Raw genomic sequence first — 26,574 nt, forward strand, 5'->3', positions numbered from 1 at the left:
GCTCATTTTTTTGTTTTGTTTTCAAAGAAAGGAAAAAAAAAAAAAAGAAGTACCTGCTATTAACAATAAAAATCCCCAGGTAACCTTTGTACAACCTGGGGAGTGGCCACTGGATCTCATGATCAGGTTATTTGCTGGACTTTTATGTGGATTTAGAGCCAAGTCCTGAGGAGTTGTAGACAGCCAGCTTCACCCCCTCCACCTCCATCCAGAATAGGGGTCGCATCAGGACCTTCTGGAATGGGTTCCTGTGGACGGGGAGGGGCCTCTGGGGAGGTGTGGGTGGGAGGAGCAGGGCAGGGCACAGCCTGGAGAAGGCAGGGCTGAAGTGGGGGTGCCCAGGGAAGGTGGGGAGGGTGGGGCTGGGGCGACGGGGCAGCCTGGTCTGGGCCTCAGGAAGTGGCTTCGGAACTAAGAGCTGGTTTGCTGCTGGGTGAGTCTCTGTTTACTCAGTGGCCCTGCTTCTTGGGCCAAAATTAACAGCAAAGGCCACAGTGAAATGGTGATTTGCGGACCAATTTAGCTGAAAGAAACCGCTGGTCTCATGTGTCTATTTAGAGCAGACGCCTTGCGCTCGCTCTCATCCAGGGCTGCATGGGGCCCACACGTGGACTTGGTTTGACCCTTGTATCAGGAGGAGAATTTGCTGCTGTTATTAACTGCAAGAGAGGTCCCCGTGTGAAAACCTTGACCTCTGGCTGCCCTGCACTGCCCTGAGGATGTGGGGACTCCGGCTGACAGACCTCCCGCACAGCTGCAAGAGGTGGTGAGTCCCCCCACACAGGAGACAAGGGGAAAGTGCTCTTGAAGAGGGGACAGCAGGACAGGGAAGAATGACAGGCCTCCCCTCTCTGCTGTGATGGGCACAGTGATGCCTGCTCAAATCTGGATGCATTTGGGGTGGGGGCCATGTGGAGACCATGGGCTCCCTCAATGTGGTTTCACAGATGAGGAAACAGGCAGTGGAGGGGTTAGGGCTTTGGTAGGGACTCTGGAAGGTGATGGTTGGATGGCATCACTGACTCAATGGACATGAGTTTGAGCAAACTCTGAGAGATAGTGGTGGACAGAGAAGCCTGGCATGCTGCAGTTTATGGGGTTGCAAAGAGTTTGACACGACTGAGTGACTGAACAACAACTGGGAAGTTAGGGGGCATCGAGACATAAGACACAGTGACATGGTGAAGCCACAGGCTTGGCCAGTCTCTTGGCCAGGTGGCTGGCCTGACTTCCCTGCATGGCTCTGTCTCTCATCACACATCTGTCTTCTCTGGCAGATTCAAAAAATTTTCTCCAAAATGGGCAGATGCTTTTGAGGTCCTCCCTTTAAGGAGGATAGAGAAAGAACTATCTCTATTTTGAGTAAAAAAAAAAGTTGTAATAAGATTTTGCTGGCACGATCTAGCTGTGCAAGAACCAACCTTGAGGTATAAATGTCGAGTTCAAGATGGCAGCCACAGGTAGCTTATGGAGCATCTTAAATCTGGCTGGTCTGAGTTGGGATATGCTGTGAATTTACATGTAAAACAGCAAGTTATCATTTTCCATGTCTAACACTAGACCTTAGAAAGAAAAGTGGGGATTTCCCTGAAGGTCCAGTGATTAAGACTTCACCTTCCAATGCAGGGGGTGTGGATCTGATCCCTGTTTGGGGAGCTAAGATCCTATGTGCTTTGTAGTACCGTCACCCCACTCCTCCAACCCCAGAAAAGAAAGAAAGAAAAGAAAAAGTGTTTGGGAGGATTTTCCCAGGTGGCTCAGTGGTAAAGAATCTGCTTGCCAATGCAGGAGATGCAGGAGAAGTGGGTTTGATTCCTGAGAAGATTCCCTAGAGAAGGGAATGGCAACCCACTTCAGTATTCTTGCCTAGAGAATCCCATGGACAGAGGAGCCTTGCAGGCTACAGTCCATGGTGTCTGTGGACACAACTGGACTGTTGTTTCTACACAACAGTCAGACACAACTGAGCTACTAGGTATGAATGCATTCAAAAACAGACAAAAAGTAACTCACTAATACGCTTTTTATGTTGACCACCTTTTGAAATTATCATATTGGGGATATATTGAGTTAAATATGTTTTTATATTTCACTAATTTTTTTTAACATGGCTTATTTTTGTTTGGATACAGCTACTCTACAATGTACAATGATGTCTGGGGACAGATCTCTCTGCATATTAATATATCCCTGGTGACTGTCTTTTTAATGGAGGTGTTTAAATGCTGAACACCATTAATCTCTAGGTCAGGGACGGGGTCTCATTAGTCCTCTGGATGAGGGCTTCTATTTTCCCAGATCTAGAACTTTAACACACACACACAAACGTGCACGCATGCACACAAAATTATAGGACATCTTTAAAACATTTTCAAACAAAGCAAGAGAGAATTTTCTAAGAATACCTAGTGCTCCAAGTCAAGAGACCTGTAAGTTAATAGAAAGTCTGCTTTGTTTTCACTTAGTTCAAAATAGAGACCAACCACTTAAAACGTCCGCACATCTTTCTGTGCCTTGTACTTATCAACTTTGCAAAGCAAATAAATGAAGTTTCGAAGGAGCCAAACCCAACACAAGCCCTGACTTCTGCTGAAAAATAACTAATAAAACATAAACCATGACAGCAAATACCCTCGGTACTGGTTGACATTTCCTGTTACATTTTCTGGTGCCTAAAATACACGGCAGGGAATGATCACTGCAAATGCCATGAGCCAAAACTGCTGCTTGAGGGGCTTCCCTGGGGGTTCAGTGGTAAAGAATCCTCCTGCCAACCTAGGAGACATGGATTCGATCCCTGATCCGGAAAGATCCCACATGCTGTGGAGCAATGAAGCCTGTGCTCTAGAGCCCAGGAGCCACAATTATTGAAGTCTGTATGCCCTAGAGTCCGTGCTCTGCGATAAGAGAAGCCTGAGCACCACAACTAGAGAGTAGCCCCCACTGGCCACAACTAGAGTGATACCCACACAGCAGTGAAGAGCTATCACAGCCATAAATAAACAAATCAGATTATATATATATATGTATATATATATATTTTTTAAATGCTGCTCAATACCTTGCAAAATGTAATTTGGTAAACATTCCCAAAGACAACCCTTTCCCAAAATCAGACCTGTATTACTAAGGTCCTCTCCCAGAGAGACCAATCGTCCCTCTTAATTCCTCCATAAATACTTACCTCAGACTCAGCAAATCTGTCTTGTCTTTTTTCTCCCAACCTCTCTCCCTTCTTTTATTCCTGTCTCCTACCCCTGGTCAGCTGAGAACAAATCCTGTGAATATTTTCAATCTTCCCCACATTCCCACTATTTTTGTTAATATTTGCTATAGTTTAAAAATTTTCTGGTAACAAAATGAAAATGTATTCATTATCGAATATTGTTAAAGTAAAAGAAAAAGAAATGTACAAAGGAATAAATAAACATCACACATACAAACTGCATTTAAAATAATGGCTAGTATTTCAACGTATTCCTTGGCTTTTTCCAAGAATAGATAAGACGTGTGTGTGTGTGTGAGCGTGTACATGCATGTGTAATGGAAAATATGATTATCCCTGCTTTGTCATTATTCACTCTTCTCTGTCGTTTAAAAAGTTAATACATTACAAAGACTTCCCTGGTGGTCCAGTGGTTAAGACTTCACTTTCCAGGGCTAGAGAAGAGAATTTTATCCCTGGTTAGGGAGCTAAAATCCTTGATGGCTCAAGGCCTAAAACCTAAAACATACAACAGAAGCAGTATTGTAACAAATTAAGTAGACTTTAAAATGATCCACATAAAAAAAAAAAGACTACATTTTACCTTGTAGATAGACCATGATTATGTGTCCAGTCCTCTATTTCAGCATTTGGATTGTCCCCTGTGTCTTACTGTAGTAAATAGCGCTCTATAAATGTTGGCTTATATTTACATTAATCTGTCAGGATTATTTCCTTAGGACAGATCCTTAGTTGTGCAGTTGTTGGACTTGGGCGTGTGTGCATGCTAAGTTGTGTCCAACGCTTTGTGACCCCATGGACTGTAGCCCGCCAGGCTCCTCTGTCCATAGGATTTCCCAGGCAAGTATACTGGAGTGGGTTGTCATGCCCTCTTCCAGGGGTCATGCCTTCCTCCAGGGATCAAACACACATCTCCTGGGTCTCCTGCACTGGCAGGTGAACTGGCTTCTGGAAGCCAACTCCCATTTCCCACCTCCCGTCCCCTAGCAGTAAGAAGGAACCTCCATCTTCCTTCACAGCCAATCAATCTTTCTGCCGAGGTTTCAACTAATGGCTAAAATGTCAGCTGATAAAGGCTTACAGGGATATCCCGGCCAAGAGGAAGACACACAGATGCACATTCTGCAGGAATCAGGGGACAAAGGTAAGATGCTAGGGAGTGAAGGCCAGGAGGCCAAGCCCTGGAGCTGGGGCTTCTCAGCAGAACCCCAGCAGCTGCATTTAGACATTGGAGCCTGGTGGTGGCCGGTTCCATAGGCTTGTCCCTTCAGGGAACATGGATTCACTGGCCCTTCCCACATGACCTTGTTCAGCCATGCTCCACAGGAGAGGAGCTGGAGGCCCCAGGAATCTGAGTCCTACACCTGCAACACTTCCCCATGCCTGAGCTTACCTGTCACAGCGCACCTGCACTCCCCCACACCTGAGCTTACCTGCCCCAGCACGGGGCCAAGAGGGTGCAGCTGACCTCTTTCCGCCGCCTCCTCTGGCCAGGCAGGAGGCTCACTGAGGAGGGCCCACCCTTTAAGAGGGGGCGTCCACATGAGGAGCACGTGAGCCCCCATACTGAGCCCTCATGATCCCCATGAGGCTTGTGACCTCGCTTCAAGGCCCAAAAAGGAAGCCACAGCCCAGCCCACCCCACCAGACTGTTCAATGTCGATGCCACAAAAGCAGCCTTGGGGTCTGGGGAGGCGGGAGGAGGGGAGCAAGAACTTTCCCTTTGAAGTGACCCTTCCTCCAGCAGCCCTTCCCAGCTAAAAATGTCAGCACTGTTTGCATAATTGAGACAATTGGACATAACTGGCTCTTTCAGCAGGCTCCTGGCTTGAAGGCAGTGCCCTAATTACCCTAATCCTTTGAAATCATCTGAGGCTGGGCCAGAGGTCGAGGTGGACGTGAGTCCCATGTGACTGTCAGCCTTCTCTTGGTGCTCCTGAGCCCCCAGGTCCCCACTCCAACCACAGCCCGAGCGATCTATGTCCACAGTCACCCCACAACTACCGTGATGAGAGTTTCTGAGGTTTGCTGTAATGATTAGTCCAGTGATCAAGGAGATCAAACAGGTCAGTCTTAAAGGAAATCAACCCTGAATATTCATTGGAAGGACTGATGCTGAAGCTCCAATATTTTGGCCACCTGATGGGAAGAACTGACTCATTGGAAAAGACCCTGATGTGGGGAAAGATTGAGGGCAAAAGGAGAAGGGGGCGGAAGAGGATGAGATGGTTAAATAACATCACTGATTCAATGGACATGAATTGAGGAAAGAAGAAACCCGAGCCCTGAAATTCTCCCCACCATGGCCTTCCACACAAGGAACGCCTCCCCAGCAGAGGAGGCTGCAAGTCTCCTCAGCCTGGGTTCCCTCTGTCATCACAGAGGAGCCAACAGAGATACAGGCAGACTGGACGCAAGGGGCGTTAGGGGAGTTCACATTTTATAGATGAGGAGACTGAGGATCATATGAGTCAGGAGGCTGTTTGCCCAGACATTGTGAGAGGCGGGCAGGACCCTAACTGGCCCAGGCTGTCAGGTCCCCCCTGTAGAGCTCCCGGGACTGCAGGCCAAGCCTGGGACCAGCCCCCACCACCAGCTGCAGCAGGACGTAACCACACCTGGCCATAGGACGTAACCACACCTGGGGGATGCCTAGGGGCTTGGGGAGCCTCTGAAATTTGGAGGTGGATGCAGGACTGTGCAGGGGGCCTGGGGAGGGGAGGTCTATCCTTTGCTTTCAGCAGCTTGTCTTGGGTCTCTGCCCACTAAAGGTTGATGGCTTTGTCCCAGCAGAGTGAGTGCCGGGGTTGGGTAAAGTGTGACTCCTGCCAAGCTTTGCCCATGCACACAGCCTGGAATGAGTCGGCAGTGCCTGCCCTGAAGCAGCTCTGGCCTGGCAGCAGGGTTATGTACCCTGTAGACCACACCCCTGATGGGCTCACAGCTTTTAGCAGGAGTCTTTCTGGGCAGAGGGGGCCGCTGCAGGTGGCTGTAGGTCTGACTGCGTGGCTCGAGGCAGAATTTTGGATGCTGGGCACTTCTGGGGCATCAGGAATCAGACTGGAGCAACCAGGGAGGCCTCCTGCCTTCCCTGTGGCTGCCTCTATGGCCAGCCCCACCATGGCTGCAGAACCATGGACCAGCCCCATCCCAGCCAGCCAGTAAGTGGCTCACCAGTCAGTGGACACGACTGTCACTGGTCATTTAGGCCCTTCTCAGGATCAGATAAGATGAAGAGAATAGGATCCCCAGACCTCTGCAAGCCAATGCCCATCCTCCCTGGGGCCGGCATGCTGAGCCCAGCCCCCTGGGACTGCAACACGGTGCCCAGCCCCCACGTGCAACACTGTGGCCCCAGTCCCATCTGCCTGCTAACTGAGAACATAAAACTTGGCCCGTTCAATTTGAGATGAAATCTAGCATAAAACACATGAAATGGCCAAGACTGGTGATCATATTTTTTACTGATTGCATGTTGAAATGATATTTTGGATGTTTGCAGTTGAATAAAACATTATTTTAAAAATATTGTTAATATTTTAATATATTCTATTTTAATATTTTAACTTTCAATATGATTAATCCTAGGAGGAAAATATGAGTAAATTTTATGTACAGTTTGATTCCAGCTATAAAAATATACTTAGAGAAAAACGGACCAGAAAGGAACATGATATGCTAACAGGTTATGTTAATAAAAATATATGATTTTTATCACATATATTAATTTATATAATATACATAAAAGAAAATTCATCATGAGTTCATACTGATAATTTCCCATTCAGATTTAAAAAGAGTGATTTTCTTTAAAGTCCTTGATTTTATATTTATGTCTCTTTTTCTTTATGCTCTCTTATCTTCAGGTCATTGACACAGTTTCTCTTTTGCTTTACCTTAGGTAAAGTTTCAGAGCAACAGTATTACTGTGACCCATAAATTACTGAAAGCGGTTTAAAATGTTGTTTTATTTTTCTTTTTGGTCTGAGGTATATCCCATCAAGGACTTCCCAGGTGGCTCAGTGCTAAAGAACTCACCTGCCAATGTGGAAGACAGAAGAGACACCAGATCTATCCCTGGGTCAAGAAGATCTGCTGGAGGATGGCCTGGCAACCCACTCCAGTATTTTGCCTAGAGAATCTCATGGACAGAGGAACCTGGCCGGCTATAGTCCATGGGGTCGCAAACAGTTGGACCCAACTGAAGGGACTTAGCACTCACACACACATATCCCATCAGGGTTTTCACATCACCTAAAATGATTCTGCCTTGTGTGGCTACTCTGCAAAAATGATACATAGTTGGATTCACTTATGGAATTTTCCCCTGGGTTTTTAGACATTGACTTCTCAATTTAATTTTGTTTTATAATTATATAAAATGATTACATTATTGCAAACTCAAAACTGCAAAGGTTTTTTCAGAAGTGTCTGACTACTATATCTATTTCTTCCTAAAGTTTATTTAAAGTGTAAAGTAAACTTTAAAATATTTTTTGTTTTAATCTTTCTCATTCTGAGTATTAGTATATAATATTAATTCTGTGTCTATACAGACACATGTATTTTTTTCATGGAACTGATAGAGGACTTTATACACTTTTTCCCACCTTGCTTTTTGTACTTATCTTCTCCACTTTTGGGAGGCATTACTTAGCCGTGTCTCATTTCTTTTTTGTAGCTGTGTAACCTGAATCCGTGAGTGAATGCATGAAAATTGATTCAACCAGATGGACACTTGGGTGAGTTTTGGTCTTTACAAATCACCGAGCAGCAAAAAGCCTTGCCGTGTGTCCTTTTGTATTTTGCCAGTCATCTCTAGGCTAGTTTCCTAGAAGTGAGATTATTGGAATTAAGGGTAAATGCACACGTAATTTTGCTAACATTGCAAAGTTTCCCTCCATAGAGGTTGCTGCTGCTGCTGCTAAGTTGCTTCAGTCGCGTCCAACTCTGTGCGACTCCACAGACGGCAGCCCACCAGGCTCCGCCGTCCCTGGGATTCTCCAGGCAAGAACACTGGAGTGGGTTGCCATTGCCTTCTCCACCATAGAGGCTGCACCATCTTGCATTTCCACCAGTATTTTATGAGAATTGTTTCCCCACAGCTTTGTCTATAGAATGTGCTATTAAACTTTTGGATTTTTTGTCCATCTTATTAAGAAATGGTGTCTTAATAAGAATAGTTTTCATTTCTTGCAATGCTCTTATCCAGTTTTATTGTTTGTTTGCTTGTTTTTTATTTATTTATTTATTTTTGTTTGCTTGTTTTTTAATCAGGATAATCCTGGCTTCACAGAATGACCTGGGAAATGTTTCACCTTCTATTTTCTGTAAGAGTTGGTGAAAGATTAGTATTAATTCTTCTTTACAAGTTTGATGGAATTTACAAGTGAAATCATCTGAGCCTGGGGTTTTCTTTGTGGGAAGTTGTAAAGTTAATAGTTCAAGCTCTTCGCTTTTCATAAATCTACTCCGACTTTTCTGTTTCTTCTTGAGGCAGTCTCAATAATTTGTATCTTTTCAGGAATTTATTCATTACATCTGGGTTTTTATTTGTTGGCATGTAGTTGTTTATGGTTTTCCCTTAAAATTATCCTTTTTATTTCCAGAAGATCAGTTGTGGTATCCCGTCTTTCTCTCTTGATTTTACTAACTTGAGTCTTCTTCTTTTTTTTTTTTTCTTGGTTAGTTAACTAACTTATCAATGGTGTTTATCTTTCCAAGAAAACAGCTTTTGGTTTCATTGATTTCTTCTATTGTTCTCCTATTCTCTATTATATTTCTTTCTACTCTAGTCTTATTTCCTTCCTTCTGCTTGATTCAGGTTTAGTTTGCTGTTTGTTTTTTTTTTTTGTAGTGTTCCAAGGCTGAAGATTAGATTATTGACTTGAGGCCTTTCATTATTAATACAGGTGTCCAGGGAGGGGTGAGAAAGCCCTGGGGAGTGTCAAGTGCTCGGGCCAGCACTGGCCATTTGTGAATCCTGACCTAGAGGCCTGTTCCAAAGGCCTTCTTCTGAAAGTCTCATTTGATGCTTGACTCATACCTGCTCGACAGACTATACTGCTCCTGGAAATGGCTGCAGGAGTGAGCATCTACTTTCCATATTTCTGAATTATTTACATACATTTTAAAACCAGGTAGTGTTGACTTATGACCTATGACCCCATTGGCAGAATCTTTGAAACAAAGCTGAAGTGGTAGATTTATCAAACAAATACATTTACTTTGTAAAAATTCACATGTCATCAAACAATACCTGTACACATGAGGAAGGTCAGAGTGGACTTGAAGGCCTTTGATACTGCGATCAAGGATAGTCATAAAAATAAATGGAAAACTTGATCAGGCAGAGACTGACAGATCCATCAAAACCTTTGATCACCATAGACTCTGACTCCATGGCTCTGGAAATCTTCCACCAACTGTCAGAAGAACAAGGAAGGTTTTGCTACTTTGGGGAAAGAAGAGCCTTAAACATCTGGGACACATGCCTGGGAAGCTCACCCCTCTCCGTCTGAAAAGCAGAGGGTCTTTCTGGTGAATCTCAGGGGCCACATAGACCAAAATGCATAGGTCATTCTCCAAAGGGTGCTTCTCCGATCAACAGTTGAATATTGGCAGCAGCCTTTTCGCATCCCCTCCTCCTCTCCATATGTCTCTAGACTGGTGAAGACAGAGCTCTGGTCATTATTCAGTGGAGGACACAGCCCAATAGAGTCCAAATGGACAGCAGCTTCCTATCTAATCCTGGGTGCTTTCTCTTCATTTTTCCTTTTTCTCTTCTCTTTATTTATTTTGGTTTCTCAATGGGTTATGTTGCAATGTTGGCAGATGATATGTCCTGGAATCACAAGCACATGGGCAAAAAAAACAACAACAACCAAACATTGACTGTATTTTAGTTTCCAGAATAATCTCTGCAGTAAAAAGAAAGCTGGTGATTTTGTGGTGGAAATGACCAACTGCCTCAGAGCTTTGTAGGAGCCTCACACTGGTGCAGTTGTTGTTGTTGTTCAGTTGCTGAGTCCTGTCCAACTCTTTTCAACCCCATGGACTGCAGCACACCAGGCTTACCTGTCCTTCACTATCTCCTGGAGTTTGCTCAAATTCATGTCCATTGAGTTGGTGATGTTATCAATCCATCTCATCCTCAACCACCCCCTTCTCCTTTTGCCTTCAGTATTTTCCAGTGAGTCAGCTCTTCGCATCAGGTGGCCAAAGTATCGGAGCTTCAACTTCAGCATCAGTCCTTCCAATGAAGATTCAGGGTTGATTTCCTTTAGGATTGACTAGTTTGATCTCCTTGCAGTTAAACAGGCCCTCAAGAGTCTTCTCCAGCACCACAATTTGAAAGCATCAATTCTTTTTTTAAAAAATTATTTATTTTAATTGGAGGCTAATTACTTTACAATATTGTAGTGGTTTTTGCCATACATTGACATGAGTCAGCCATGGGTGTACATGTGTTCCCCATCCTGAACCCCCCCTCCCACCTCCCTCCCCATCCCATCCCTCATGGTCATGCCAATGCACCAGCCCTGAGCACCCTGTCTCATGCATCAAACCTGGACTGATGATCTGTTTCACATATGATAATATACATGTTTCAATGCTATTCTCTCAAATCATCCCACCCTTGCCTTCTCCTACAGAGTCCAAAAGTCTGTTCTTTACATGTGTATCTTTTGCTATCTCGCATATAGGATCATCGTTACCATCTTTCTAAATTCCATATATATGCATTAATATACTATATTGGTGTTTTTCTTTCTGACTTACTTTACTCTGTATAATAGGCTCCAGTTTCATCCACCTCATCAGAACTGACTCAAATACCTTCTTTTTAATAGCGGAGTAATATTCCATTGTGTATATGTACCACAGCTTTCTTATCCATTTGTCTGCCTATGGACATCTAGGTTGCTTCCATGTCCTAGCTATTGTAAACAGCGATTTGATGAACATTGGGGTACACATGTCTCTTTCAATTCTGGTTTCCTCAGTGTGTATGCCCAGCAGTGGGATTGCTGGGTCGTATAGCAGTTCTATTTCCAGTTTTTTAAGGAATCTCCACACTGTTCTCCATTGTGACTGTACTAGTTTGCACTCCCACCAACAGTGTAAGAGGGTTCCCTTTTCCAGCACACTCTCAAAAGCATCAATTCTTTGGCACTCAACTTTCTTTATGGACCAATTCTCACATCTGTACGTGACTACTGGAAAAACCATAGCTTTGACTACATGGACCTTTCTTGGCAGTGATGCCTCTGCTTTTTAATATGCTGTCTAGGTTTGTCATAGCTTTCCTTCCAAGGAGCAAGTGCCTTCTAATTTCATGGCTGCAGTCACCGTCCATAAATCCAGGAACTGGGGCAGCCAGTCTGGGCACAGGAGAAGATGTGCCTTGTGCTTCTGGGGGCTGGTTTGCTCGTGGCTGGAGCTTCTGGGAGTCCTCAGGAGAGAACACTTTTCTGAGCTGGTTTTTCTTCTCATCAAATTCCTGATGGCTAGTTAATCTGCAAACCAATCAACCACATGTAAGAAGACCCACCGCATCTCGATGGTGGAATCGCCACATGTCTAATTCCACGATGTCATCTTCTGCTCTCTGGTGGGACTGAGGAGGGCTCTTCTTACAAATTCTGAGCACTGGTGGTTAATGCTTCTTCAACCTTCACTCTGGAACAGTGGCACATCTCCCGAAATGTGGGTCCAATTATGTGGAAGTCAATGTGACCTTGTCTTCCTTTGAGATGTCTGTGTTTCAGAGGAGACGTTTGGACAGGAACCATGCAAGAAGTTGTTTTGCCTCCGTCTGACTTTGTTTATAGCAGCTGACTGCAACAGCACAGACTCGCTGGGAGATAAAAGAAGGAACTTCAGCCTTAGGAAGCCAGCTGTGCCTTCTCACTGCTGGGCCCTGAAAGATGCCTTGGACACACACACATTCTACACACGGGGCTTCCCCTGGCTACCTGGCACCCTGGTTGTTTCTACCTCATACATTGTTGGAAAGGAAGTGCTCATAATGGTCTTCATCAGCCTATCTCCTACCAGCCTCATCTCTTCTGAGCAATGCTTCACAGCTACTAAAATTTGGGTTTCACCCAATTTGGTTGCAATAATCAATGAAGAAAAAAAATGCACCAAAATAAAAATTTAGGAACATCCTGTAAATCTCAGTAATGCTTCAAACAAAACATTCTGGGAATCAAATACTCATTGTCGCTTGAATCATGTTTCCATTAACAGTGACTCTTTGATTTTTAATTGTTTGATGAAAATCCCCCAAAAAGTATGTGAAAAACAGGCCCAGGCAGGATGCTCTGGAGGAGGGTGGCCAGCGTGAGAGCATAGAGCTTATGGTCTGTAAGGTTCGGTTCTAGATACAGCAAGAAAGATTCCCGCATTTTACTTTTAAAAAAAATTTTAAGTAGACTTTAATTTTAAAAACAGTTTTAGATTTATAGAAAAATTGAGAAGACAGTATACTCTGGACACAACTGAAGCGACTTAGCAGCAGCAGCAGCATACCCTGGATGGGAGGGGGATTGGGGGAGAATGGATACATGTATATGTATAGCTGAATCCCTTCACGGTTCATCTGAAACTATCACAACATTGTTAATTGGCTATACCCCAATACAAAATGTTTTTGGTGTTAAGAAAATAAAACGTAAAATAAATAAAAATAAAAAGAGAAAAGACAGTATAGATAGTTTCCATCTCCCCTATACTCTTTAATAATATTAACATATTATTATGGTCCATTTATACTAGAATATAAATGTATATATGTTATATACACTGTTTTTGTTTTTGTTCGTTTAATTGCTAAGTCCTGTCTGGCTCTGTGTGACCCCTTGGACTGTATCCCGCCAAGCTCCTCTGTCCATGAGATTTCCCAGGCAAGCATACTGGAGTGGGTTGCCATTTCCTTCTCCAATACATTATTCTGGTAGCATATATACAACTTAATGACTAAACAACAACAACATATACTATGGTGCGTGTGTGTGTGGACAGTCACTCAGTTATGTCCAACTCTTTGTGATCTCATGGACTGCAGCCCGCCATATTCCTCTGTCCATGAGATTTTCCATGCAAAAGTACTGGAATGGGTTGCCATTTCCTTCTCCAGGGGTTCTTCCCAACCCAGTGATCAAAGCTGTGTATCCTGCATTGGCAGGTGGATTCTTTAAAACTGTGTCACCTGGGAAAGCCCCATATATTGTGGTATATTGTTACAGTTAATGAGCCAATATCAACATATTATCACTAACTAAAGATTATGCTTTATTCATATTTCCTTAGTTTTTTTTATTTTAATTTATTTTTATTGGAATATAATTTCTTTACAATATTGTGTTAGTTTCTGCTGTACAACAGCATGAATCAGCCATATGTATACATATATCCCGTCCCTAGTGATCCTCCCTCTCACCCCACCCCCTCTTCCCACTCCTCTAGTCATCACAGAGTACCAAGCTGAGTTCCCTGTGCAAAAGAACCAAACAACCCAATCAAAAAATGGGCAGAAGACCTAGATAGACATATCTCTAAAGAAGACATACAGATGGCCAAGAGGCACATGAAAAGCTGCTCAATATAACTTAATATTAGAGAGATGAAAATCAAAACTACAATGAGGTATCACCTCACACCAGTCAGAATGGCCATTATCAAAAAATCTACAAACAGTGAATGCTGGAGAGGGTGTGGAGAAAAGGGAACCCTCCTACACTGTGGGTGTGAATGTAAATTGATACAGCCACTATAGAGAACAGCATGGAGTCTCCTTAAAAAACTAAACTTACGTTCTTTTATCTAATTCCTTTCTCTGTTCCAAGGTCTCACATTATGTTTATTTTTTCCAACTTTATTGAAATAATTAACACACAACGTCGTGTAAGTTTAAGGTGTAAGTGTTGATCTGATACATTTATAAATTGCAAAATGATTACCACAATAGTATTAGCTACCATCTCCACCCTCTTCTTATATATATATATATATATTGTGTGTGTGTGTGTGGTGAGAACACTTAAGGTCTATTTTCTTCCCAATACACAGGCATGTGACTCAATATTATTGCTCTAATCACCACTCTGTACATGAGATACTCAAATGTGTTCATCTTAAACTGAAACTTTCTACCTTTCAATAGCTTCTCCCTATTCCTGCCACCACCCAGCCCGTAGTAACCACCACTCGGTTTCTCTGAGAGCCTAAAAAAGCTTAACGTTTAAAAATTCCACACATAAAGGAAATCATACATTGCCTTTCTTTCTCTGACTTATTTCAATTATTTCACTTAGGGTGATGCCCTCCAGGTCTGGGGGCAGAGGGGCGGGGTTGGGAGGGGGGAAAATCACGGGATTTCCTTCTTCTCAGAACTGAATCTCTCTATTTTTTTCAGGTCACCATTTCTCTCCCAGTTGATTCAGAAAGCAAGCAAACAACAAACAACGCTGGCTATGAGATTGTTAGCAATGAGTCCGAAATTTCCCTTAGTGCTGGAAAACTTTGCTAGCTGAGATTTCTCTCCCCATCACACCCAGTTCCCTCCTCCCAAGATACCAATTAAACTTTTTTTAAGCCCCTGAGATGAAGAGGAATATCTCTGCTGTGAGGAGTTCCTAATTCAGTGATGCTGCTCCTTAGAGAATCAAGTCTGCCCAGGAATAGTCTTCCCTAAACTTCTAAACTGGGCTCCTCTGAGACTAGACATCCTCAAAAAATGGTCCCACATGAACTAACTGAGACCATTTTGCAGACTGTATTTTCCTTTTAGAGATTCACATGTTAGGATGTGGAAAGGCTCTGAGAAGTCCTACAACTAATAAACGTCTTTAATTTTACATAACCCGGTGTTCTCCAAACTTGTTGGCCCTTTATCCCCCTTTTTCTTCTGAAGTAACTCCAAGTGTATCTCAGATCCAAAGTCACAAGGGAGGGTTTGGGAAGCCCCCTCCCCAGGTACCAGGAGCTTAACCATCTGGGGGGCTGATGACTGTTCTGAGGCAAACTGCCCCCCTCCCAGGTCGCTCTGAAGGTCTGGAGATGGGATGCTAAGAATCCCTGTAGAAACCTCCTTGGCTTTGATGAGATAGGATCATCTCCCAGTATGGATTCTGTCTGAATCACTCCCACTGTCACCCACCTTCAGTTGGGTGACAAGAATGGTACCTGACGAAAGTGTCCCAGCTAAACCAGCTGGAAATGGAGGCAGACCCCTGCCCTCTCAGACTCCAGGGTCTGCCCCCTGAACCCCCTGCCAGACAGGGCCTGGAGAGTCGGGGGCAGAGGGTGGTCTGGGGACTGTCCCGTGGCCAGTTGTCGCGCTCAGCATTCTGTGCAACCCTGCCTCTGTGGTCCTGCTCCCACCCCATCAGACCAGGCAACGCTGCCCTCTCTGCAGGGCTCTAAAGCTCGCCCTCCTTCCCTCCTTCTCTTTCTTTCCCTTGACATTTTATCCAGCACATTTGTGGAGCACAGGCCCCACTTTCTGTCCTGAGCTCCACAAAGGGCTGACTTCTCCAGCAGAACACACTCCTTCCTGGGTGGTCCAGCCTGGGAACTCTGTGTCCTTCTTGGCTCCCTAGTACCTTCCATCCCACCTGGGATGGGAGCGACTGTGCACAGGCCAGTGCTCCCTGCCAGACATGATCCCCCGGCCTGGGGCGTCGTCATAGCGCAGGAGTCCCTGTGGGCCTGATAGGAGTTCTCCTGAGTGTTAAATGCCCTGCGGGCCCTCACAGGGGCTACCAGCTCTACACCATGGCTGTGCTCTGGGCTCCTATTTCTCTGCTGCACCCGCACTGCTGCAGCCCCTCCTGGGGTGCCCTCCCCAGGGCCCTACTCTGGGTGTGTTCTTGGAGTCTCTATCCACACCTGGCAGCCTTGCTGCCAAAGCTCCTCTGAGGCCCCTGCCTGGTTCCATTGGCTCTGCTCTACTGGGGGCTACCCTCACCTGCCTCTGGGTCCCCATCTCTGCCCCTCTGGGGAGCTGCAGGAGGCCTGGGGTGTTTCCCATTCTCCCCCTGATCTGTGGTGCCTTAAGACACCCAAACCAAGTGAGGACACCAGTCCCCAGATGCAGAGTCAATGGCATCCAATTAATGTCTTTGCTGTTTCTAAAGAACACACATAAAATCACTTTTATTTGTTGTTTAGTCGCTAAGTCATGGCCGACTCTGCAACCCCATGTACTGCAGCATGGCAGGCTTCCCTGTCCTTCACTATTTCCCAGAGTTAGCTCAGACTCATGTACATTGAGTTTGGTGATGTCCTCCAACCATCTCATCCTCTACTGTTGCCTTCTCCACCTGCCCTAAACTGTATATAACATAAAATTTATAATTTTAACCTCCTCCAGTCTTCTTGTCTTGTGTAAGTGGGAGAAGAAAGCTGAGAAGCACTTGTGAAGGTTGGCGCCCAGGGCACAGGCTCACTAAGACTGAGACCTGATCTTAGGGTAACAGAATGCTTCTGTACACCCACTGGCCCTCATATCTTCCCACCCACCGCAAGAGAGCTCCTGTGGAATAGAAGGGCTACAGCTGGGAGGACCACAAGGCTCAGATGCTAAGGACTCTCAAAGGAACTCAAAGACCAAAAAAAAAAAAAAAAAATACACTAAAAAATACACTGGATGAAAGTAAAGCCTCAGACATCTAAAACCACAGTAAAGAGCAAACACAGTGTAACAGCTAGCCAAATAAATATAAAGCCTCCAACTAAAGTCATACGAACCTCAGTTCTCATTATCCGATATAACATGTCTCACTTTCAACAATTACACGGAGTGCTGAAAGACAAGGAAAAATAGTCTGAAGAGACAAAAGAAACAACAGAACTAGACTCAGATTCAGCAGAGGCTTTGGAATCATCAGACCAGGAATTTTAAACAACTATGATTTTACATTAAAGGGTCTAATGTGAAAAAAGATGTCAAGCAAAAATAGAGGGGCAATACATGCAAAGAGATGAAAACTCTAAAAAAGAATCAAAAGAAAATCAAATCGAATGCACTATAATAGCAATGAACAATGCCTTTGATTGGCTCACTGGCAGACTAGACACTGGAGAAAAGATTCAGTGATTTTGGAGATGTCAAAGGAAACCTTCAGTGGGGGAATTCCCCAGCGGTCCAGTGGCTAAGACGTTACCTTCCAATGCAGGGGCTTTGGGTTCAATCCCTGGTCAGGAACTAAGTTCCCACAAACAGCAACTAAAGATCCTTCATGCTGAAACTAAGACCCAGTTCAGCCAAATAAAAATAAATAAATAGATCTTTTTTAAAGTTACAAATACAAGACAAGGAGAACACTTGAACACACAGAGGGAGGACTGTGTCTACAGTGGGTTCTGCAGTAATGGCCTGAGTCCAGTCCACTGGTCTGTTTGCCCTTGGGAATGTGAAACAGGGCAGAGCCAGCCGTGACCCATTCTGCATGGTCACAGTAGGGTCCCTGTGATTTGCATTGTCTCCAGTCATCCCACAGCCCTGGTGTTTGTGCTTCTGTGGGCGCCCAGAAGATGGGCTGAACTGGCGTGTTATTCAAGGGGACCTAGATTAGAGGTAAACATATACTGCTGGAGTAGAAGTGGGCGACAGAGGATGACATGGTTGGATGGCATCACCGACTCAATGGACATGAGTTTGAGCAAGTTCTGGGACATGGTGAAGGACAGGGAAGCCTGGTGTGTTGCAGTTCATGCAGTCACAAAGACTCAAACACGACTCAGAGACAAAACAAGGCAAAATCTGTGGGATGCAGCAAAAGCAGTGCCGAGGTGGAAATATATAGCCTTGATGCATTTATAATTAAAAGGAAGGAATATAAAAAATGAATAGTCTAAGCTTCCATCTTGGGAAACTAGAGAAAGAACAAATTAAGCCTAATACTAGTGCAAGTAAAGAAATAATAAAAATTTGAATGGAAACCAATGAAATGAAAAACAGAGAATCAACAGAGAAAATAAATAAAACCAAAAGCTGGCTGCCGGAGCCAGTGGTTCCCTGCTTCCAGAGCCTTGGAGCCACCGCCGAGATGGATGTGGAAGGCGGCTGCCCCCTCCGGAAACCCCACTTGGAACAGGATCAGGGCTCAACAAGAGGCCAGAGGTGGCTTCATGCAGCAGCCCCAGCCGCGCATGTAGGCCGGAGCTGTGCAGACTCAGCTCTCTGCTGCCCCCTCCTGGCCTCCTCTACAGCCCATCTGACCGCAGTCGGAGATCTGTGTGGCTCTAAATTGCCAAGTACCTGAAGCAACATGAAATTGCCGCTAGTTGGCTGGTTTTGACCCATACAGATGGCAAAGTTTCAGTGGTCCAACCTCATGCCATGGACTAGCAGGGTCTTATAAAAAGGAATGGAGGGACATGCGTAAAAGGGTAGGGTAAAGGACATGGGTATAAAGAACAATCCTACAGGGGATGGGGGAGGGATAAATTGAGAGATTGGAACTGACATGAGCACTACAATGTATAAAATAGATAACTAGTAAGAACCTGCTACAGCACTGGGAACTCTACTCAATGCTCTGTAATGACCTATACGGGGAAAGAGCCTTTTTTAAAAAAGTGGGTATGTGTGTATGTATAACTGATTCACTTTGCTGTACACCTAACACAACATTGTAAATCAACTATACTCCCCCCAAATTTTTGAACATCTTCCCCCGCCAAAAACAAACAAACAAACAAACAAAAAAACAGGACAATTGTGAAGTACAACTTTAACACTTGCTCAGGAGGGGCCGGGAGTTTGTCAGCTCTCTGCGGTTCGCTCTGGGGGCAGTTCAGACGTTGGCATAGAAACTGACTGCCTGTGGGGAATGAACGGGCCAGCGAGAACAACATCCACCCTCCTCCCCCGCGGACCAGGAAGGGGGAGGAGGGAGGGTGTGCTCAGTAAGGGCAGCAGCCAGGCGCCCCTGGGCAAAGACAGGCAACTCACTGTTCTGGGGAGAGAAACAGCGGCTCCTCCTGTGAGGACAGGCGGGCGGGAACAGCTGACATCTGGGTGGGGCGCCTCTCCTGGCCCAGAGGTTAACCAACATTAGAGGATGAGTGAGAGCTGCCTTGGGGCAGTGAGTCTTGGTTGCAGCGGGCCAATTTGGCAGAAGGGAAAGCACATGCCAAATGCAGTCAGTGCCTGGTCTGGTGGGAACACTGGCTGGTGCCAATGTCCAGAGCCCTCTGAGCTTGAGTGTTCTCACCTGTGGTTTTAGAACACAAGCACCTGCCTCCTACACAGGCAGGTGGTCACAGGCAGGGCTGGGCTTCAGCAGGAATGCACTTTCAGATGGGAAAACATCAGGATGCCTCTATATAGGTTAGGAAATAGTCATTGTCCAGAGCTGCCCAGGGAGGCAGGTGCCTGAGTGCCTCCCCTGGGACCCTGGGCGCTTCTCTATGACCCAGCAGCTGAAGGGTTAATGCTGGGCACACCTGAGACCGCGGGGACCTGCCTAATGCCCTGCCTGGCATCTGATTTGTCTGCACTGATCCTACTATTTACAGGGTCCTGGTGAAATGCAAATGGATCACATGCAGAAGAAAGACATGTAGATGATGCAGAGGCAGAATGCTCCTGGTGTTACCACTGGTGCGGCCTGAAGCTGTCCAGGTGGGGCAGGAGACCTGTGAGCCCAGGCAAGAGACAGTAAGAGGGTACTTGGGACCCCAGCACCAGGCTCCCTCCTGGCCTTCTTTCTGCTCTCTCCATGAGTTCAGAGCCCCACCTCTGTTATTAGTCAGCTTTTAGTATTTCTCAGATGATGGCTTGGCCGCTGTCCTCAAACAGTTGTGTTAAAATGTAAATGGATGAAATACTCCCTGCTCCCAGCATAACCCAAAGTGATGCTCGCGGCCAGGCTTAGCTGTGGCACCCGCTTTCCTGGGCTCAAGGGTTTATCCACAGCCATTAATCACACGAAAGCAGATACTAAGGAGCATTAGCCCTCCAGCTGCTGTCCTGCTTCCCAGGCCATTACTTGGATTACCCTTGAACTGCACCCTCACCCCCATCTCGGGTTTGCTGGGACCCTGCAGCCCCCCAGGTGGGTCCATGACCCCCACCACCCACAGCTGCCTGGCCTCCTTTGCGCTCACCCTTTCTCCCATGGCCAATGAGGCTTCACACAGTATTAGGATGGCCACTGGGCAGCAAATGCACACTCCCAGATCTACAGCCTCTGCCCTCTTTGCTATTAACCACCACCAGCAGCATTAAAAAGCACATATTCTTCCATGGGCCTGAGGGGATAGGAGACCCTGGGGAAGGAGGTGTGACTGGTTGTAGCATCACTTTCCAAGAGAGATCTCTGGCTCCTCAGGTTCCTCCCAGTGGGCCAGGGGATTCAAGTGCGGATACATTTTGTTCCTTTTTGGTCCCAGAGTCTCTTTAACCACAGAGGGACTGGAAAGGCTGATGGTGGGAATCTGGCTGCAAAAAGAGGCAAGGAGGGGACTTCTCTGGTGGACCAGAAGTTAAGACTTCGCCTTCCAGTTCGGGGGTACAGGTTCAATCCCTCCTCAGGGAGCTAAGATCTCACATGACGTGCAGCCAAAAAACCAAAGCATAAAACAGAAGCATTATTGTAACAAATTCAATAAAGACTTTTTTAAATGGCCCACATTTTTTAAAAAAAGAAAACTTTAAAAAAGAAAAAAGGCACTGAAAGAAGAGAATACCAAGGAGTACAGTGTAAATCAGATCCCATGGAGGGCTCGTCTTCCACCACAGAGCCCTCCAGGCCCAGGGAGACCCCCTCACCACTCAGGCTGCAGTTAGGTGGAGCTAGGACACCTAGGTGGATGGAGCCCTGCTCTCTGGAGCAGTCACTCTCGTCAGACTGTGAATAAACTTGCAGATTCGTCATGTAAAGAGGGAAAATTAAGGGCGTGGCTGTCACAGATGGAATGTCTGAGGGAATGAATGAGTGAGGCTTCTGAGAAGGGCAGCCCAGGGGAGTGGACAGCCAGTGAAAAGCCCTCAGGTGGCAGGACCAGTGGGCCGGAGGAGAGGAGCACTGTGTGTGGCTGGAGAGCTGAGGGGGATGGGGTGGGGCTGGGTCCTGTGGGGCAAGGGAAGCCCAGCCAAGTCCAGCAGGTCACCTTTTCTGGACCTAGGTTTCCTCAAATTATTTGGGCTGATTTCAAGAGTTTTAAGTCATCTACATCCCCAAACACAAAGAAACATGTTCATTTTGATCCCATCTTTAGAAGCAAACACTGATAAAACCCCGAGATACGTGTATTCGTTCTGTGTCCACAGACTCTACTGTCTGTTCACTGGAGCACAGTGATCATGATGCCGTGTTATACACACATAGCGAGTAGACAGGGAAGAGGAGGAGAGAAAAATGAAAGACCCCATTACGGGTACATATATATGGATGAAATACCCAGAAATGCAAGATAGACTTAGCTCTAGATCTGCTGGCTTACAGGGATGCTGCTGAAAGAGTACATGGGCCGCTAAAAGTGTGAGTGATGAGAACTATGGAATTCTGTTTGAGTAAAGATGGCTTCCCTGGTGGCTCAGAGGGTGAAGAATCTGCCTGCAATGTAGAAGAACCGGGTTCGATTCCTGGGTCAGGACGATCCCCTGGAGAAGGAAATGGCAACCCACTCCAGTATTCTTGCCTGAAAAATCCCATGCACAGAAGAACCTGACGGGCTACAGTCCAAAGGGTAGCAAAGAGTTGGACATGACTGAGCAGACACATACACACAAAGATGATTCCATCTGCTAACCCCTCCATGTGTGTGTACTTTCCAGTCTGAATGTGTAGAAGCCAGTGGGGTACCAACCACCTGCCAATTATCTCCAGAGGGTGGGAGGGAGCAGGGTCTTACACTGCTTCCTCTGGATGTGGGTAGGGGAGGATGTGGGTGCTGACAGACTCTAGGATGTTCAGGGGAGCAGGCGGCCCCAGTGACTGCGACACTGGCTCTGTTTCCCTATGTGTTCTCCTAGCCTGCCAGGGGAACCTACTGTCTTACTTGACAGTATGAAATACATGTCACAGCACCATGTAAAATTAGAAGGCACTGAGGCATTGCATCGTTCAAGCCAGGGATTCTTCCAAGCCCATGGAAGAATGTGAAATCCAGTCTAATCCGATGAGATGCAACTCAATCCCCCTCTCCTTCCCCCCTGCCCAAATTCCAAATCTCAGTCTTCTGGAACGTTTTTCTTTTACTACTGAATCAAAAACCTTCATAACAGATCAAAGCTGACTGCAGTAAAGTTATGTGTATGAATATGTGCTTAGTCACTCAGTCGTTTCCAACTCTTTGCGACCTCATGGGCTGTAGCCCACCATGTTCCTCTGTCCATAGGATTTCTCAGGCAAGAATACTGGAGTAGGTTACTGTTTCCTACTCTAGGGGATCTTCCTGACCCAGGGATAGAACTCAGATTTCCTGCATTGCAGGCAGATTCTTTACCGTCTGAGCCACCTGTCCTTCAGGCCTTGGTCAGTGCCTCCTTCCCTGGGGCCAACATAGAATTGGAGCCCCTGCCCTGAGGCTCTGCCCCTCCTGCTGCTGTCTTGCTTTCATTAGCTGGCACCTTATCTGGGTGACCCTGCTGGATGTCTGCCCCTGATGGCAGTGTTGTTTTCTGATTTGCCATCACTGGCTCCTGAGCTCCAAGAGGTCCCAGCAGCTTGTAGCAGGGCTAAGATATGCTTGCTGGGGAAGGATGGCATGCACCTGGCTTTACTAAAACACCATGGTAGGTTTGCAGAGAACAAAGAATCATGACATACTTGCACCAACAACTTCCTAGCTGATCATAATGGGGTTTTGTTTGCCTTTCAGCCAGTGTTCTAAAAGTTAAACCTGTAACATGTTACAAATTGTTGTTGTTGTTATTGTTTTTAATGTTATAAAATGTATAGAAAGTAAGGAATTTTCTAGAAAAGTCCCATGCAAAACCAGCTCATCTTACTGATGAGGAAACCAAGGCCCAGAGAGGTTAAGTGGCTTCCCTGTGGTCACACAGCAGAACTAGGATTTGCACTGAGGCCTCCCCAGCTCCAGGCTCTTTTCTAGCATTCAAGGCTGCTCTGGAGCTGAAGGTCAAGCGTGCCAGCCAGGCCCACGGTTATACCATGTGATACCTACTGCTCAGGGTCACATGCACCTTTTCCAGACACTTACCTGCATTCAAAAGAGGAAATGTGTCCCAGGACACAGAGGGGCTGATGTGGGGAAAAGTATGACTTTTCTTAGCAGCTGGAAATCTCTTGGGGAGGGAATTTTGAAAGGGGCCAGGGGAGAGGGGCTGTGGTTCCAGGGAGGTGGGGGTCATCTGAGCTGCCTTCTAGGGATGGGGGTTCTGGTGAAGGGCTTGGTTTGTTGCTTGATCTGCTGTGTGCAGTGAAGCACAGGCCAAAGGGTAAGGGGAGGTCAGAGGTCACAGGGCTGCCACTGTGTCCCCAGCCTTCCCCTTGAACTGCTCCAAAAATGGTGACATGAAAAGGGTTTTCATGAGGTGCTCTGAGTTAAATGGAAGTTTCTTTCATGCAAGACTTATCAGAACCTTTAATATGGCGGTGTGCACTGTAAATCTCTAACAAGGGACTCCTTGGTCCCTCTGGTTTGGGGGCTGCTGTCTTCAGGCTGTTCTTGATGTTAGGCTTCACAGGGTCCTCTTGGGGGTCCTGAAGCAACAGGACATCTTGGTTGCCTACAGTCCCTCCAACCCGTCAGAGATTTTGACTCAACCTTGTGATGGCTCTCCTTCGCTCTCAGGCCGACTCAACAAAGCAACCAAATGTTTCCCCACCGGCCTTGCCAGACTCCTCCTGGAATGCACAGGGATGCCTTCCTTGGAATGCCTTCCAAAGGTCTCTTACTTGGCATCCCCTTTACACTGGGGTGGGGGTTGGCCTGCCAGAGTCATACCTCCCCCTGAGTATTTGCCCAAAGCAAGGGTGGCAGGCTGGTTGGACAACACAGCAGTCATGGTGGGCTCTGGCTAGGTCTCAGCCCCTGTCCAGCCCAGGGGTGCCCCTCAGCCCAGCCTGGACCCAACATCAGCCCTGGAGGCCTGTAAGCTATCAGACAATGTCAGACCTGCTCCCCTCTCCCATATCCCACCTCCAACTTCCTCAAACACAGACCCTGTAGCCCAAACCACTCCCTTTGGCTCCTGTCTCCCAGGCAGCTTCTTTCCGGAGCCCTTTCTCTGATACTGTGGGGAGGGGGAGTGGCAGGGGGAAAGGGGGGCAATGTCCTTTGAGCAAGTGACCCTGAGCCCATTTCCTGCTCTCTCCCGCCCCCTGGGTTGGATGGCATCACCGACTCAATGGACATGAATTTGGGCAAACTCTGGGAAGCCTGGCGTGCTGTAGTCCATGGTGTCACCAAGTCAGACACTACTTAGAGACTGAACAACAACTCCCCCATCCTGGCCCCTCAGAGTGGAAGAACCAGGCCTGTGACCTTTCTGCCCCTGGGCTAAACGTGGGGGCTACCGAACAGTGAGGAGTCCAAGTGAGCCAGAAACTAGGACCTGCAGGCAAGTGGGCGACCCAACAGGCCCCAGAGAGGGGCTGGACCCACCATCCCTGGGAACACCTGTTGTCACATAGGTGAAGGGTGACTGGACTGTCCACAGGCGGGAGGCCCCTGTGGCACCTTCTCCAGAACTCAAGGGCTCTCTGCCACATCACCCAGGCCCTTCTCCCTTGGGTGGCTGCCTGGGGAACTCTGCTCAGGTTTGAACATGGGGTCGGGCCTGTTCCTGGGGCTGGGGATCCCCAGAACTCCATATTCACACAAAAGGGAACTCCCCTGCCCAGTTCAGATGCTAGAGAATCAGGTACCACACCGCCTGGGGAAAGACAGGGCCCAGATTGAGTCTCCCCAGCTCAGCTCTGCTCTGAGAATCTTCCTCAGCCTCAAAGGGGACGAGAGCCCCTGCTCCCTGGGGTGGTGGCAGGGATTAAAGGGGTCGTGTAGTCTCCTGGACCCTTGTACTCAAAGTGTGGCCTGAGCATGGGGCTGTAGATCACAAGGGCTGCAATGAGGGCTACGCCAGTGCAGCAATTTGAAGGAATCAATGGATGTCTGTTACAGTTAATAATTTTTTAAAACCTTAAGGCTTGAATTTTGTATGTCTTTTTAAAATTTCATCATTTAATAGTTCATTTGTATTGCATTCTATGAAAGTATCAGTCTATAATGGGTTGAAGATGTAACAAAAATTGGCTGTTCACAACAGTCAGATTTCAGGTTTTGTCCCACAGATGATGGGGCAGCCGTGGACAGACGGGTCGTGGTGGGAGTCTGTTACCTCTACAGCCTTCATGACAGAGGAGTGGGGAGCTGGGCCCCTCCTGCTTGGGGATGGGGATGGTTTGGATTTGCATATGGAATTCTGCTGGAGGAGGAAATGGCAACCCACTCCAGTATTCTTGCCTGGAGAATCCCATGGACAGAGGAGCCTGGCGGGCTACAGTCCACGGGGTCGCAGAGTCGAACACAACTGAGCAACTGAAGACACACGCCCTTGGAATTCTGTAAGCGGATTCCAAACGCAGGCTATGCGGGTATGCAAGACACCCTGGGTTCCAGCAATGCCCTCTGAGAAGTAGGGGAGGCAGGACCCCGTGGGGCACTGGGTCTGGTCGTAGTGCCAAAGGTCTGCCACCGCTGCTGCAAGGGGAGGGGTGGCGGGCCTGCAGGAGGTGAGACCGGTGGCCGTGACCCCAGCCTGCATGCTGACCTCGAGAAGGAGGCTCAGACAATTCCAGGGGCGGGTTTACAGGAGGCCCTTCTCAGCCTGGCTTTGTAATGTGCTTTGTCCTCACTCACAATTCATCCTCCATGTGCACAGCTGGGGCAACCCCAGGTCAACACACCCAAGTTTACCCTCACTGCCCCTGTGGCCTACTTTAAAGGTACTAGCACATTTTTTGGTTCCCTTTTGCCTGGAATGTTCTCTCAGCTCTTTGAATAGCTGAATCCTTCTGAAACTGAAGGCATGAGTATAAATGCCACCTCTTTAGACACTATCTGTAAACTAGATGGCCACCTACCCAACCCTATCTTTCTGTATCCTAGCCGTGGTTACCTCCTACCACATTCCGTTTATACTTCATTTCTTCCACTGAAATATCAGCTTCACAAAATCTACATCTTTGTCTGTTCACAAGGCCTCACACAGTGTCTGGCATGGACTAAGCTTCCGTGAACATTTGAATGAATTAATGAAATAAAATTCTATGTTGTGATATTTGGAGAAGGCAATGGCATCTCACTCCAGTACTCTTGCCTGGAAAATCCCATGGACAGGGGAGCCTGGTGGGCGGCCGTCT

The 26,574-nt window shown here is 46.7% G+C and overlaps 1 long non-coding RNA gene across 1 annotated transcript; it reads left to right on the top strand.

Annotated features, from left to right (window-relative positions):
• Positions 1-338: 338 nt before the first annotated feature.
• On the top strand, positions 339-15,080 carry LOC122706822. The gene is made up of 3 exons (XR_006344471.1): positions 339-766; positions 7,908-7,968; positions 14,649-15,080. It is a non-coding gene; the product is annotated as an uncharacterized LOC122706822 (long non-coding RNA).
• The last annotated feature ends 11,494 nt before the right edge of the window (positions 15,081-26,574 follow it).

Source organism: Cervus elaphus, chromosome 13 (assembly GCF_910594005.1).
Source record: "Cervus elaphus chromosome 13, mCerEla1.1, whole genome shotgun sequence".
Lineage (NCBI taxonomy): Eukaryota > Metazoa > Chordata > Mammalia > Artiodactyla > Cervidae > Cervus > Cervus elaphus.